General features: G+C 34.3%; 1 protein-coding gene and 1 pseudogene across 1 annotated transcript in view; both read left to right on the forward strand.

Moving 5' to 3' along the window:
* The window catches only part of LOC145263683 (uncharacterized), a 376,378-nt gene that overhangs the window by 278,042 nt on the left and 84,188 nt on the right, over positions 1–14,148 (forward strand). The gene's annotated exons all lie outside the window — the stretch shown is intronic.
* LOC145263979 (U2 spliceosomal RNA) lies at positions 13,399–13,543 on the forward strand (annotated as a pseudogene).

Raw genomic sequence — 14,148 nt, forward strand, 5'->3', positions numbered from 1 at the left:
ATATATGGAATTTGTGGATAAGAATCTAAACAGACTAGTAACTCTAATAACACAAATAAATGTCTTAAGACAAAGATTAAGGCCGAATTAACGACAAAAATATCAGTTTGTCTTATTATTTTAATTAGCCTGTTATATGTTTATCCACTTATACCATATAATAACACTTATATATATATATATATATGTATATATATATATTGAAATTGTTATTCGTTTTTAAGTATAAATTATATATGTGTGTTGTATAGTATTTTATGTATTCGAAAATCCTTAGTTTATCGTTTCCGATACAAATCTATTTATAATTTACGAAACATGTTCCATTTCCTTTTCATTTTGACACACTCTTCATTTAATCAACAGAAATATCCCTGAGCCCATGAAATCAATGATAATTTGGCGCCCTTTTCGATAATGTATATTGCCGACCTGAAAATTGATGTGGCGGTTGGCAACGCGTCTCGCTATCAAATTAGCCGGATGTGTCCTAAAAAAAAAAAAAAAGAAACTACTCGAAGCCATTTCTTGAATTAGCGTATCGCATGATGATAAAGACGTTTGTAGGCATGAAGAAGGCGTATACAACAAAGTCTCTCTGTTTGCATCCAGAAACATTTATTGAATCATTGTGTTTAATCAAAAGATTTTGTGGCATAATTGAAATGGACTCGTCTAAGATTATATTTATATACATTGCTCATTCAAAATGGCTGCCATTTTTGTTTAATATAAATCTATCTATGTAATAGAGCGGAGACATGCGTATGCAAATGTATCCGAAATGACGTCACTGGTATAGAAAAAGACTATAAAAAGGAGAAAGAGCACGTTACAGAGAACGGTCATAAGAGGAACGTGGGTGACGTTACAACCATTACGAGAAGTCACGCGTGGCGAGAGAATGAGTGAATAAATGTCGTTGTTACAATGGGAAAAAGCGAGTTGAAGTTCTTTCCTATTCTATGTCTACTTTGCGACTGAGGCTATAACGTGTTGGGTAACGCTATATATGTAAACTATTTAAAAGTTATAATCTGCCTATTCATAGAAATATGTAATTCGTTGACAAAATAAAGCATAAGCAGAGTGCTATGTGTCAAGACTCGGAGGCGTGCATAATTATATTATACACATAACGGCTGGTGCTCTTTTCTAGTCGCTATCGTCATCTCATCATTTCACGCAGACACGAGGCTGCTTTTTAATGGATGTTTTATTCGCTTTAGATAAAGTGAGAAATTACAGAGATCAGAGAAAGATATCAATTAAAAGATGGGTGGGGAAAGAGAGATAGACGGGCTGTCCTACTGTGCTTGGTTATATTATTCCCCCGACTTAATCTATTTTTTTTCTTTCAGGGGCATTCATTTATGTATATTTTCATTTTTCGGGGGCATCCCATACTTAAGAATAGACAGGCATAAACAGAAGTTGGAGAGTCTGGTAAAGGAGATCAACTGCATGTGATCTTTGTTTGGATTTAAAACTGACGATACTGATGTTGTTTTGATCTTCTGTAATACATATATGCATAAGTAGTACGCTCTTACGTTTTAATTTTCTTAATCGATCACGTTACTGTAGTTCGGTCTCACTAACCTAAAACACACGATGACTTACATAATCGGACGCACACACACACACACACACACACACACACACAAGAACCTGAAGTCTTACCTAACTAATATTCCTGGTGAACCAAGTGCAAAAGAGATCAAACCAATTGCACTTAAGGAACCAGCGAGGATACTAAAAAGAGCTCTCGATTGGTTTCAATAAAAAGTAGATGAATGTTAGCAGCTCGTTTGGCTGCCCCATACTCAGCATTACAATCTTAAAAGAAAGAAAATAAAAAAAAACATGTAGCTTATATATGAGCTGATGAGCTGTGGTACAGTAAAACAGTACTGTATGTGGATGACTATTGGTAAAAAAAAACGGGATAAAAAGTGCCCAATACGTTAGTAGAGCTTGATAATTTTTATTTACACCCTCAAGTGTTAACTTAGTCCATTACGATCGTTTCATCAACATTTTTCCGCTTACCTCCCCAAAGCGTTTTACCACCTGGGGAGGTAAACAGAAAAATGTTGATGACACGATCGTAATGGACTAAGTTAACACTTGAGGGTGTAAAATAAAAACAAATAGTATATATAGTCATCCACATACAGTACTGTTTCGTTGCTTCACAGCTTATCAGTGCGGCTGGACAAGTAACTACCTCAAGCCAGAATCGAAACCCGATCGCCCAAACGACAGTCGGAGCTTCTAACCGTTGCGCTATACGGCTGCTGCTATGGGGGCAGTGAATTAACAATGTTTTTGACATTGCCCAAATACCTAAGCTTAATTTGTTTACACAACGAGCATCGCTTCAATCGCTAATGGTAATTTGTATATCACTTCCCAAATGATCAACCTAAGATAGGGAGCATTATAGTCATCCACATATAGTACTGTTTTGCTGTTTCAGAACTCATCAGTGCGGCTAGACAAGCAACAACCTCAAGCTAGGATCGAAATCCGATCGCTCAAACAACAGTCGGAGTTGAAAATTAAGCCACAAGCTGTTATTAAAAATATGTAAAAATATTTACATACTATCAGGCCGCCCGGCGTTGTCTGGTCATAAAATACGCTGTAATATAATATTTTAATTTATGCAGATTTCGTAGCGGGAGCTGTGGCAACTCCACAGAGGACTCATTCATATGTAATATATTGATGTTGCATCATGTGCAGATGTTCAGTGTTAATGGAGACGGTCTGATATTATTTTAGCTTTTTTTGTTAAAACTGCAAAAGTATTTGCCTACGCTAGCACGAACGCCCGGCAAAGCCCGGTCGTAAATTACGCTTAAATATGATATTTTTATTCTTGCAGATTTCCTATATATTATTATAGAGTTAATGTTCTATCGATTTTTATAAATTATAAAGTTGCGATTTAAAAATAAAAAATATATCTATATGATTTTGGGGCATTATCTTGAATCGAAACCGAAATAAAAACTTATGAAAAAAATATATGTATGCATATATAACTTGAGTTCCTTCACCAATAATCGAAACCGAAACCGAAACCAAAACTTCTGAAGAATTCTTGATAAAATTATTTATTTAAAAAATAGATGAGTTAAGTGTCATCAGCTATAACCGAAACCGAAACCAAAACTTATGATGAAGAATTCTTGGTAAAATTATTTACGACAAGAAATAATAACAACTAAAGTAATGATAATTAAACGAACCTATGTATCGTATATAGATAGAACCTATTCTGTAAGATTTTTATTTTTTACCCAATATAAAGTAGTGGCCGCCCGGTGTAGTCCGGTCGTAAAGTACACTTAAATATGGTATTTTAATTGATGCTGAGAAAATATTCACTATTATAGAGAAATATTTTATTGATTAGTATATTGTACCCAATATATAATATTGTTTGCAAAAGAAATATATATAAACACGCATACATGTAGGAATAAAATTATATAAAATTATATGATAATTAGGAAAAAAAGGGAAAATTAAAACAAAAATAAATAATTAATAAATAAAAAATGAAAATGCGAAAGTACGGGTTCAAACGGAAAACTATCTTTACATAACACCAAAAGATGGAGGAAGTGAGGAAGCATGGCTGTGGAAATCCTTTTACCCGAATACGATGTCCAGCGTGTTAAAAATATAACATTTGTTGTAAAAATCTAATGGATAAACACCCGAAGAAGTTGGTGGGGACAGGATATTTTTATGGAAATATAAATCGTAAAATTGCCAACTCATCAATGAAACAGCTGTAATGGAAAAAAATCCAGCAAATAAATGAAGGTTATAAAAATGAAAAAGTGAGTCTGAATTTTCAACAAAGTTTTGCACTATACATATATATATATATAACTGTTTGCTCATATATATATATATATATATATATATATATATATATATATATATATATATATATATATATATATGAGCAAACAGTTAATAAAATATGTTAAAAAACACTTTGAAATGAGTTAAAAACATATTTAATCTGAAAAGGAAACGCTAGATAAATGGATAGCCCTTAATCCGCGGAGTTTCGAAGAAATACTTTCCTTCTCATCAGAGGGTAGGAATTAGCATGCAGAAGTATTTTATGATCAGCTTTTGCATGCAGAAGTATTTTATGAAAGAACAAGTAAGTCAAAGATCTTACTTGAAAACAAAAAAGGTGAAGCAGAGGGAATATGGTAAAGAAAAATGTGACTACACACGAATGGATAGTCTGGTAGAAAATAAAAAATCCAGTGACGGATATTTATGTCTCGGAAGTAGAGTGAAAAGCACATCTTATTTTTCTTTTATTAATATTATTGGAATTTTTTCTTTTTTTTTCCTTCTACACATTTTTGTGAATTATTCCATGGATTTCTGCCTTTGGATTATTATGGACCATCTTCTTCCAATTACGGGATTTCCTTGGATTTTACTTGTACAAATGGAAATTCTTTTAACGTTTTTGAAATTTTACATTTGGATTTTACCGTCACTGGATTTTTTATTTTTATTTTCTACCAGACTATCCATTCTTGTGTAATCACATTTTTCTTTACCATATTCCCTCTGCTTCACCTTTTTTGTTTTCAAGTAAGATCTTTGACTTACGTGTTGTTTCATCAAATACTTCTGCATGCAAAATCCGATCTCGCATTTTGCTAATTCATACCCTCTGATGAGAAGGAAAGTATTTCTTCGAAACTTCGCGGATTAAGGACTATCCATTTATCTAGTGTTTCCTTTTCAGATTAAATATGTTTTTAACTCATTTCAAAGTGTTTTTTAACATATTTTATTAACTGTTTGCTCATATTATAAGCTCTATTTCCTATTTGGTTTTATCGAGCTTTTATATTTGGCTGAGATAATTTTATAAATATGAATTCTTTAATATTTATAATTTACTTTAGTTTTACCATCTTGGATCATTTTGGTAAATTCAATTGTAATTTTCATTTTATATATATATATATATATATATATATATATATATATATATATATATATATATCCGTTCGCATATCAATGCGAATATCTGAAAGAAGTTTAATATTAACAGATCAACAAGCGACATTAATTGAAAAATAAACAAGCGAAGCGTGTATAAAAAAAATGACTAAGTTCAGCATTGCCCCTCCCCCTTAGCCCCCAAAGTTCCCAGGGGACGTCAAATCCTGGTGAAAATGAACAAACGATGCAGTTTTCGGCCTTAAAATATGTAAATTTGAGTTCTGCACCATGCCAAAAAAAAGAGGCTACTAAGTCCATCATTTTCTCACCCCCCCCCATTAAGCCCCACCAAAAGTCCCCAAGGCCTTAACATATTTAAATTTCAGTTCAGCACCATGCAAAACTGTCAAATAGACATACACAGAAAAATTTGGACAAATATGGTAAAATAGTCCCCAAAATGGAGTGTTTTCATTTGCCCTAAAAGAGCCCCTGGGGCACACCAAAAAGGTATCGCGAAGTATAGACAAAGAAGATTAAATAGAAATCAGTTAGTTATAACTTTTCAGAAAGTTGTATAAAAATCCAAGGCATCGATTTTTTTTAATAAGCACAAAAGTGTCAATTTTAGCCATTTTAACCCGAAAGGCACCCCTAGGTGTGTGTGTGTGTGGGGGGGGGGTGACGGGAGTTTTCCTGGAGAATCCGTTCTGTTACTTTTTTAAGCATATTATGTTTCATGTTTGTGCAACATTTCAGACAATTCCAAGGCGTAGTTATTGAGAAACCTGCGGACAGACGAACGGACGAACGGACAAGCGTGAATTTACAGGTCCACCCTCCTTTTGTCAGGGGACCAAAAAATAATAACGTGGTTTGGACATGTTTTCCAGCTGCCAGGCTCCATCTATTTAAAGAAATCATACGAAGAAGATTTCAATAAAGATGAAGACGATGACTATAAAAGAGACAGGCCGCCAAGGTAAGGTTGAGATTAATATGCCAATTCTGATGGCTGAAAGATTGGCCCAAAGATCGTGATATGTGGTGAAACTTTGTTTCCAAACATTGGCCCTAAAAATCCACAGAGATAAGAGTATTCCTGTAATGATTTGATCCCTGTTGGTTGCGGCGTAATGTGGTTCTCTGCATTTCTAGGAGAGCCACCTTCCCAGGCTTTGCCTTCCCTTTTTGAGAACGGGGTAAGTTTATTGCTAATCGCCTGCGGCATTGTTACTGGGTAATGCCAACGAAAATGCCCATGCAGATTTTGCAAGTTAGAGTGCCCCTTTTCGAAGACCCTGACTTCTCAATTCCATTTTCCGAGCCTGTTGTCACAGGTCTTTCGGTGGGGAAGAACTAAATACCTCTCTCTCTAAAGTATGTAAATTATATTCTCCCTACCTTTCATTGTTTCCCTTTATCTGCCCCCTTTTCCCCTTCTCAGTCTAAGTAGCCGGTTTGTCTATCGCCAACAACCGGAGATGAATGACATATCACTCAGTCCATGATCGCTTCTTTCATCTAATGAGATTAATACCGACCGTGTGAATACATCTGACTTATTTTTTTCATCCCGTTTACACAAGGAATCAATAAAGGCGACCATAGGAAGCTTTTCACTCGACTCAACAAGCGAATAGGACACGGCCACTCTAGTCTGGCGCACATTTGTTTGCGCCAAATTACAACACGACAACAGATCTATAAATTGCTAATAAAATCACGAACCAATCACGACTAATCATTCAGTCATATATTATTGGAAAAAAGTTGTTAGGTGAGATTAAACGCGACAATGGCGCTGAACGATCTTAGATCGAATTGAATTAATTATAAAATAAATCGATTAAAAGTTGCGTTTTGTGGGATAAGGTAGACATAAACAGAGCCATGGTTTCCAAATGAAGATGAAGATTTTCTAAATAAAGAATATCGATCCCAGGTTTTATCGATTATTAAGATTAAACATTCCGGGTGTTTTCAATAAAATATTAACAATCGCAGATTTTCCAAGTAAGGATTAGTAACTATTTTTAACATTTTGTTGTAATTAACATATTGGCAATTAGCACAACAACGTTCTAGGTTGTCCGTTTGTTTATACAACTGGGGTTCAAATCTCGTTAAGAAAATGATTTCGATATATATATCTTTTGAAATATCCTTAGAAATATTGGAGAGAACAATCAGTAATCGGCTGATAAAATGACTTGGATTACCCAAATACTTAAGCAGTGCAGCCGTCTATGGTAACAGAAACGCGTTCCAGCTTCTCTTCAGCAGTCTCACTGAAGAATTCAATGCAACCATGACAAAAAAAAGAGACTGCAGTATGCTGAATTCAACGATCCTAAAGTAAGACATCTGGAATTCAGACAAGAACAGGCTGGAAATGAAATCTTGGAAAGCGGAAGTTGCAAGTGGCGGAAGAGAGGCTTAGAAATTGAACTAGAGTATATTGTATATAGTAAGGCCAGTAGTTAAAAGCATAACGTAACTTTAATTCTTTCGTGTTTTCCATAATATTTACTTCGGCTCATTTTAATGACGCGCCAGCATGATGCTTGCTGTTGTTCCAAAAGGCTATATGCTTTCAGAACACGATTTTGTTTTCAATGTCAACACACTTACCTGATTAATACGATGTAGCGCATCTGGAGTAAGCCGGAGATTGCTACTCAAGCCGATATGATACAAAAGCCGAAATCGACAATGAAGGAAGTGCATCAGTGAAGATCACCATTAAAGCATTCATTTGAACGTATTTCACGAGTATTGTAACTAATGAATGTTCAAATATAATACTTCACGCAAACAGTAACAAATAGAAAGCACGAATTTCCAGGGTGGAATGATAAGTATAGCCCTAAAAACACGCTACAGCTTTATTTCAAAACGGGTTTAAGAGCGGGGTCAGTGAAAAAACGGTACAAAGTCTGCTAGTGGCCACCTAATTGCCCTAGGATGTCACCACACTCTTCAGCACATCCAGGTACACTTAAGTGTTGACTTTCAAGCCGACTTCATAGATATGAAGTGTCATGACGTGGCCTCACTTGAAAACACACCAAAAACATAAACATAAACCGTGGCCGGAGACATTGTTTCAATCACCCTGGGCACGTCCCTGTTATTTGTGGCAGTCTAGTAATGCATTTTGAAGGTGCTGGCAATGGTCCTATTGTCATTACTTGGATCAATAGAGAGTATGAGTTGCACAGCGGCGCATCTAGGATCTCGCTTGTTAAATATTGTGTCACTTTCAGACATGATAGTGGGCTCTTATCGCCCTTGGAATTTGTACACAACTGACCAACTAGTAGATAGTCTGCAACTAAAAAGTAAACCGGTTTTCATCAAATGGAAATGGAATCATGTCGTCTTTTCAATTTTATTGTTCCATCTTGTAACGAAGCATTACAATGGAAAATTACAATTATTTATTGATTTCACAAAGATGCTAGCTATGCAATCTTTCACTCTTTTATAACGAGCAATATGTATTTATTTTTGTACACACACACACACACACACACACACACACACACATATATATATATATATATATATATATATATATATATATATATATATATATATATATATATATATATATAAGCGAGATAAGACATTGATAGAATTCAGATGAAAAATCCTCGAGCTCCATTGCATACATTACTCACGGGGATAATTACAATGGAAAGGTATATCCACCCAACATCGGATACACTTTATCAACACCGAGAAAGCTTTTGAACTACATGAACCAACACACACTCAACGCAACAACGAATAAGGCTGCCCCGTATACTTTTCGAACAATCAATAAGGAGCAATATCCTTTCGCTATATGGGAATATTACTTTCTCCCCAGGACCTATTTTCTGTCTACCTGGATTTATAACCCCGAATTATAATTTATTATAACCTCCTTCCGATAATGGATTGCCCAGGTTGTATCAACTTCTCTTTTCGTATAATTTTTTCCATATAATTATCCACAACCACTCAAAAAAACTATTTTCAATAATTGTGCTGAAAAGCCAAATTAGCGTCCATTCGCAGCTGAACATTTTGCTAACCGCATTTCATTTCCTCTGATTTCCATGGATTAAGGAAATTAACATAACCCCTTCCTTTTGTCAAACATATATTCTTAAATCGAATATATGTGTATATATGTGTGTTTCATAATTTAAATTTTAACCACCAAACTTATATATATATATATATAATTTTTTTTTAAATGGAGATACGAAAATAGGTAAATATATAAATCTTTAAAAAATACTTTGCAAGGTTGAGATACAGGTAAAATATTTTCGCTTGTTTTCTTGTCCTTATAAGGGAAATGGTTTCCATAATGTTTTATTGTTAAAGTGCTTTTTTATTCAATAAGGCTGTTCTTGTGAAATTTTTCAAACGACATAATGTTTGAATTTGTCCAAATTATCTTGAAACAATTGTAACTAACGATGAAAATCGTTGTTTTCCAGTAGTAAAACGACCACATTATTGACTACGACCGGCGTGTGGATACCGCTCTAGACACACACAGGCTCACGTTCACATAGACATAACTTAAATGTTATTATTAGTCCGAATGATCAAAACACAAATGGTCAACTACATCTAAAGAAATACCGAAACATAACAGCAAAATAATTATAGTATTTAGTTCTTTAAGATTTATCTTCTGAGTCATTGGCAGGCACTCCTTGGCAATTCTAATGATGGTACATAATGACGTCGTCTTTCAAGATGGCCGAATTAAATATGATTATTGCTTCAAGGATGGTAGACTTCTTTGACTCATTATTCCAATATGCCACTCCCAATATATCATGTGAAGTTAAAGTCCCTTTGTGTTGTTTCAATAATCACAGACGATTGATGATTAAATGATTGTCTGACGACAGAAAATAGGTGTAGATCTTAATTACTATAAGCACACACACGCATATACACATACATATACGTATACTTATATATATATATATATATATATATATATATATATATATATATATATATGGATGAATATGGAGAGAGATCAATCTTTTTAAAAGGAAATCTCGATATCCTTAACAGAGCGTATAAAATAGACAATATTAGGCTACATTCAAATAACCAAAACGGTATTCATTTTACTGTTCAATTTTCCAAATGCAAAAACTTCGCTACATTTTTAATTACCGTTTCGATCAGAGGAAAGGCACGCGACGTTGGAATTTCTGAGATTTTCTATTTATGGACTTCTCAGAAACCAAACGTTCTTCTTTAGAAAAATACACAGCAAGGAAAAAAAAACAACAAAAACAACTAACGTTGAGCAATTTTCTCTATTCGAAAAAGTAGAAATCATTACCCAGAAAGGGAATCCATCTTACTTAATGGGCTCATGGACTTTAAACGTCTGAGGGAGTTGCACTCGTTTAACAAGACGTTGCAATCATCATCGTCATATATATATATATATATATATATATATATATATATATATATATATATATATATTTATATATATATATATATATATAAGCAATTAGCGAAGGTTAGGTTTAGAATACAAAATGTTCTGTAAACCTGGAATAAATTGTTATAGAAGAATACAACTTTAAACTGTAAAAATATATTTTACATAAATGTATTGTTCGATAGGATATTCAAATAAGATATATTGAAATATATATTCAATATATACCTTATTTAAGTATACTGTCGAACAATAAATCTTATATTTTTATTCTTTGCATATATATATATATATATATATATATATATATATATATATATATATATATATATATATATACTAGACTATCCGTGACCCGTTTGGTCAGTATGTTATATTTTCTATGGAATTCATGTATGAGCGTGACACTTGTGACGTAAAGAAAATACATAACAGAAACATTTCTATGAAAGTATATTAAAATGAAAAAAGAATATAGATACATTTCTATGAGTCGTTCTGTTTTGAAATTCTTTTTACATTTACTGAATTATAAGTGGTTGGCACTGAACATATACCATAATACTTATTATAGTTAAATTCAGATTTTGATATATCTGGTTTTTTTTTACATCGTTCATTTCTTTATTACGTTTTTTATTTTAAACCCCACTCTTCCCATGTTAAATAATAATTTCAAAATAATAACGTTAATATTTCAGCGTCTCAATTGTTCTTTTGTTTTTTGTTTTGTTTTTTTCGCGTTTAAATTATCCAAAAAACAATTGTTTATACTGTCTGTTTTTTTTTTACATCGTTCATTTCTGTATTACGTTTAAGTTATTTTAAACCCCCTCTTTCCATGTTAAATAATAATTTCAAAATAATAACGTTAATATTTCAGTGCGCAGGTCATGTGCGAATGCGCAACCGGTTGTCGTAAACCGGAAAGTGGGTTACATACATCGTTACAAGGTCATTTGAGTTTTATAATTATATATATATATATATATATATATATATATATATATATATATATATATATATAATTTGTCAATGAATACCTGCCGTTGACAGTACACGACAAATACTTCGTTTTCCCTCCTTTTACTGGAGTGGGGGATTCTACACAAAATCCATTCCATCCCACTCATTATTTATTGTACAATCTTTATCCTAAGGCATCATTTCTTTAGACAATTGTTATTTCTTGTCTTTCTTCGTTTTATTTCCGTTTCCCCACTAATTCCACTTCCGCTATTTACTTGCCAATTTACAACCAATCAGAATGAGCTGTTTATACATTTCATGACCTCCGGCGGAGTTCATATCGTTTGCATCTATTTAGTCGAGCGTTTCTTTTCTTTTTTTTTTTTTCGTTTTCTTCCCCCCCCCCTTTTTTTTTTTTTTGCACCATCGTCTTATTTCCTCACTAACTATTATTTTTACTTGGTATTTCTGTCTCTATCTATATATCTCTTCTCTCTTTCTTTCTCTCTCCATTCTTTCTCTGTATTTATGTATCTCTCTCTATCTCTCTCTCTCACTTTCTCTCTCCCCTTTCGTCTATTCTTATCCATGCCCTGTTTTTTAAAGCTTTTTCCTCTGTTTCGGTTTTATCTCTGTACACTGTCGCCTACTCTTGCGTTTTGTTTTTTTAAACCTTTTCTCTCTCTCTCTCTCTCTCTCTCTCTCTCTCTCTCTCTCTCTCTCTCTCTCACACACACACACACACACACACACACACAAGTTCTGGCTGTCAGTCTCTCGCTTTCTATTTCACTGTAACTCTCTCTTGTACTTTGGCTTTTTTGTTTCTGTTTCTGCCGCCAACTTTCTTTTGAAACCTTGTCTCATACATCATCCTTTTTTCTCGTTTGTCCATCTTTTCCTCCTTTTCTTCTACTCTCTTTTCTACTATCTTTTCTTCATCTTTCTCTCTTGCTCTTCCTCTCCGATTACAGATTCATCAACTCCCCATACGAAAACTCTGCTCTATTCCTCTCTGCTTTTTTTTATTTACTTGACCTTTTTCTTTTTAATTCCATCTTCTCTTTCCCAATCTCTCTCTTACTCTCTCTCTTTCTCTCTATCTATCTATCTATTTATTTTTTTCTTTCTTCCTCGCGTAAGCTACTTACGTTTTATCTTACTTCTAACTTCTTTCCTTTCAAACCTTCTCGCTTTTCCATCTTTCTCATTCTCATTATCCCTTTCTCAAACTTTCTACTAATTTCAGTCTTTCTCTTTCTAAATTATCTCTTCTTTTATCGTATATTTTCTCTCTATCTCTCTCTCACTCACTTTCATTTCTCTCATCGTCTCATTTAGATTCTGGCTATCTAGTTTTGCTGCCCCCTCTCATTCTCTCTCTCTCCCTCTCCCTCTCCCTCTCTCTCTCTCTCTCTCTCTCTATCTATCTATCTATCTATCTGTATTATTCACTAACGGCGTTTGACTCATATTCCATCCCACCTGCTTCAGATTCTTCACTCTCGTTTTCTTTCACTCTCTCTCTCTCTCTCTCTCTCTCACACACACACACACACACGCGCGCGCGCACGCGCGAACCCTCCCCCACACTGATTCACATCATTCCATTTTAATTCTGCCAGCGTTTTATTCTCGCTCATCCACTCCCACTACCTTTGACCTCCTACTCCGCGTCTTTGCACACTCTATCGTGAGATTAATTTCCTCCTACCATCGGCTTCATTCAAACGACTTTTCTCTATTGACTCCATCATTTGATTCTCTTTTTCTTACCCACAATTCCATGCAACATGCAATAAACGATCAAGCCAGGTTTTTATGCGTGAATCTCAACCAATAAACAACTCATTTATTCTTTATCGTTGCCAAATCTTTTTCAAGTTGAATTTACTATCATTTCTTTTGCATTCTTAATCAAGATATCTCTACTAAACTCTGTCGTTACATCTTCTTGGCCTTTTGGCCAAGATCAAAGTGTAGTATCTGTTCCGGCAGATACTACACTTAAGATAATTTGTACCAGTCAATGGAGGGGAACCCCTCTATACTGGGACAATTATTATTTTTGGTAACCAGAGTGACCCCTTTTAGGGGAGCTGGTTTTTACCTCACATTAAAAACGGCCTTGTGCCTAATTTGCTCAGTGGGGGAGCAAATAAATACCATCTCTACTAAACTCTGTCGTTACATCTTCTTGGCCTTTTGGCCAAGATTGTTATCTTTTTTGTTTTTACACGTCAATAAAAAATGTTTTAAAAATTGGGAGTTACTAGGACGTCCCCCAAGATGAAAGGGTGAATGCGGTATTATGGTGAAAGAAGATACTAGCTGGGAGAAACTTTTGACTTTGTTTAGTTCTGGAGCGACAAGGATGACCAACGACCCCCAAAATCCCCCCTTTTGAGTTGGCCATGTGCCTAAGTTTTTTGTTCACCGTTAATTTTACTGTATTTTTTTAACATGAATAAAAGATTTAATATCTCAAAGTGTAGTATCTGTTCCGGCAGATACTACACTTAAGATAATTTGTACCAGTCAATGGAGGGGAACCCCTCTATACTGGGACAATTATTATTTTTGGTAACCAGAGTGACCCCTTTTAGGGGAGCTGGTTTTTACCTCACATTAAAAACGGCCTTGTGCCTAATTTGCTCAGTGGGGGAGCAAATAAATACCATCTGTTCCGGCAGATA

This window comes from Euprymna scolopes, chromosome 39 (genome assembly GCF_053919585.1).
Source record: "Euprymna scolopes isolate OS-2025 chromosome 39, ASM5391958v1, whole genome shotgun sequence".
NCBI classification, from domain to species: Eukaryota; Metazoa; Mollusca; class Cephalopoda; order Sepiida; family Sepiolidae; genus Euprymna; species Euprymna scolopes.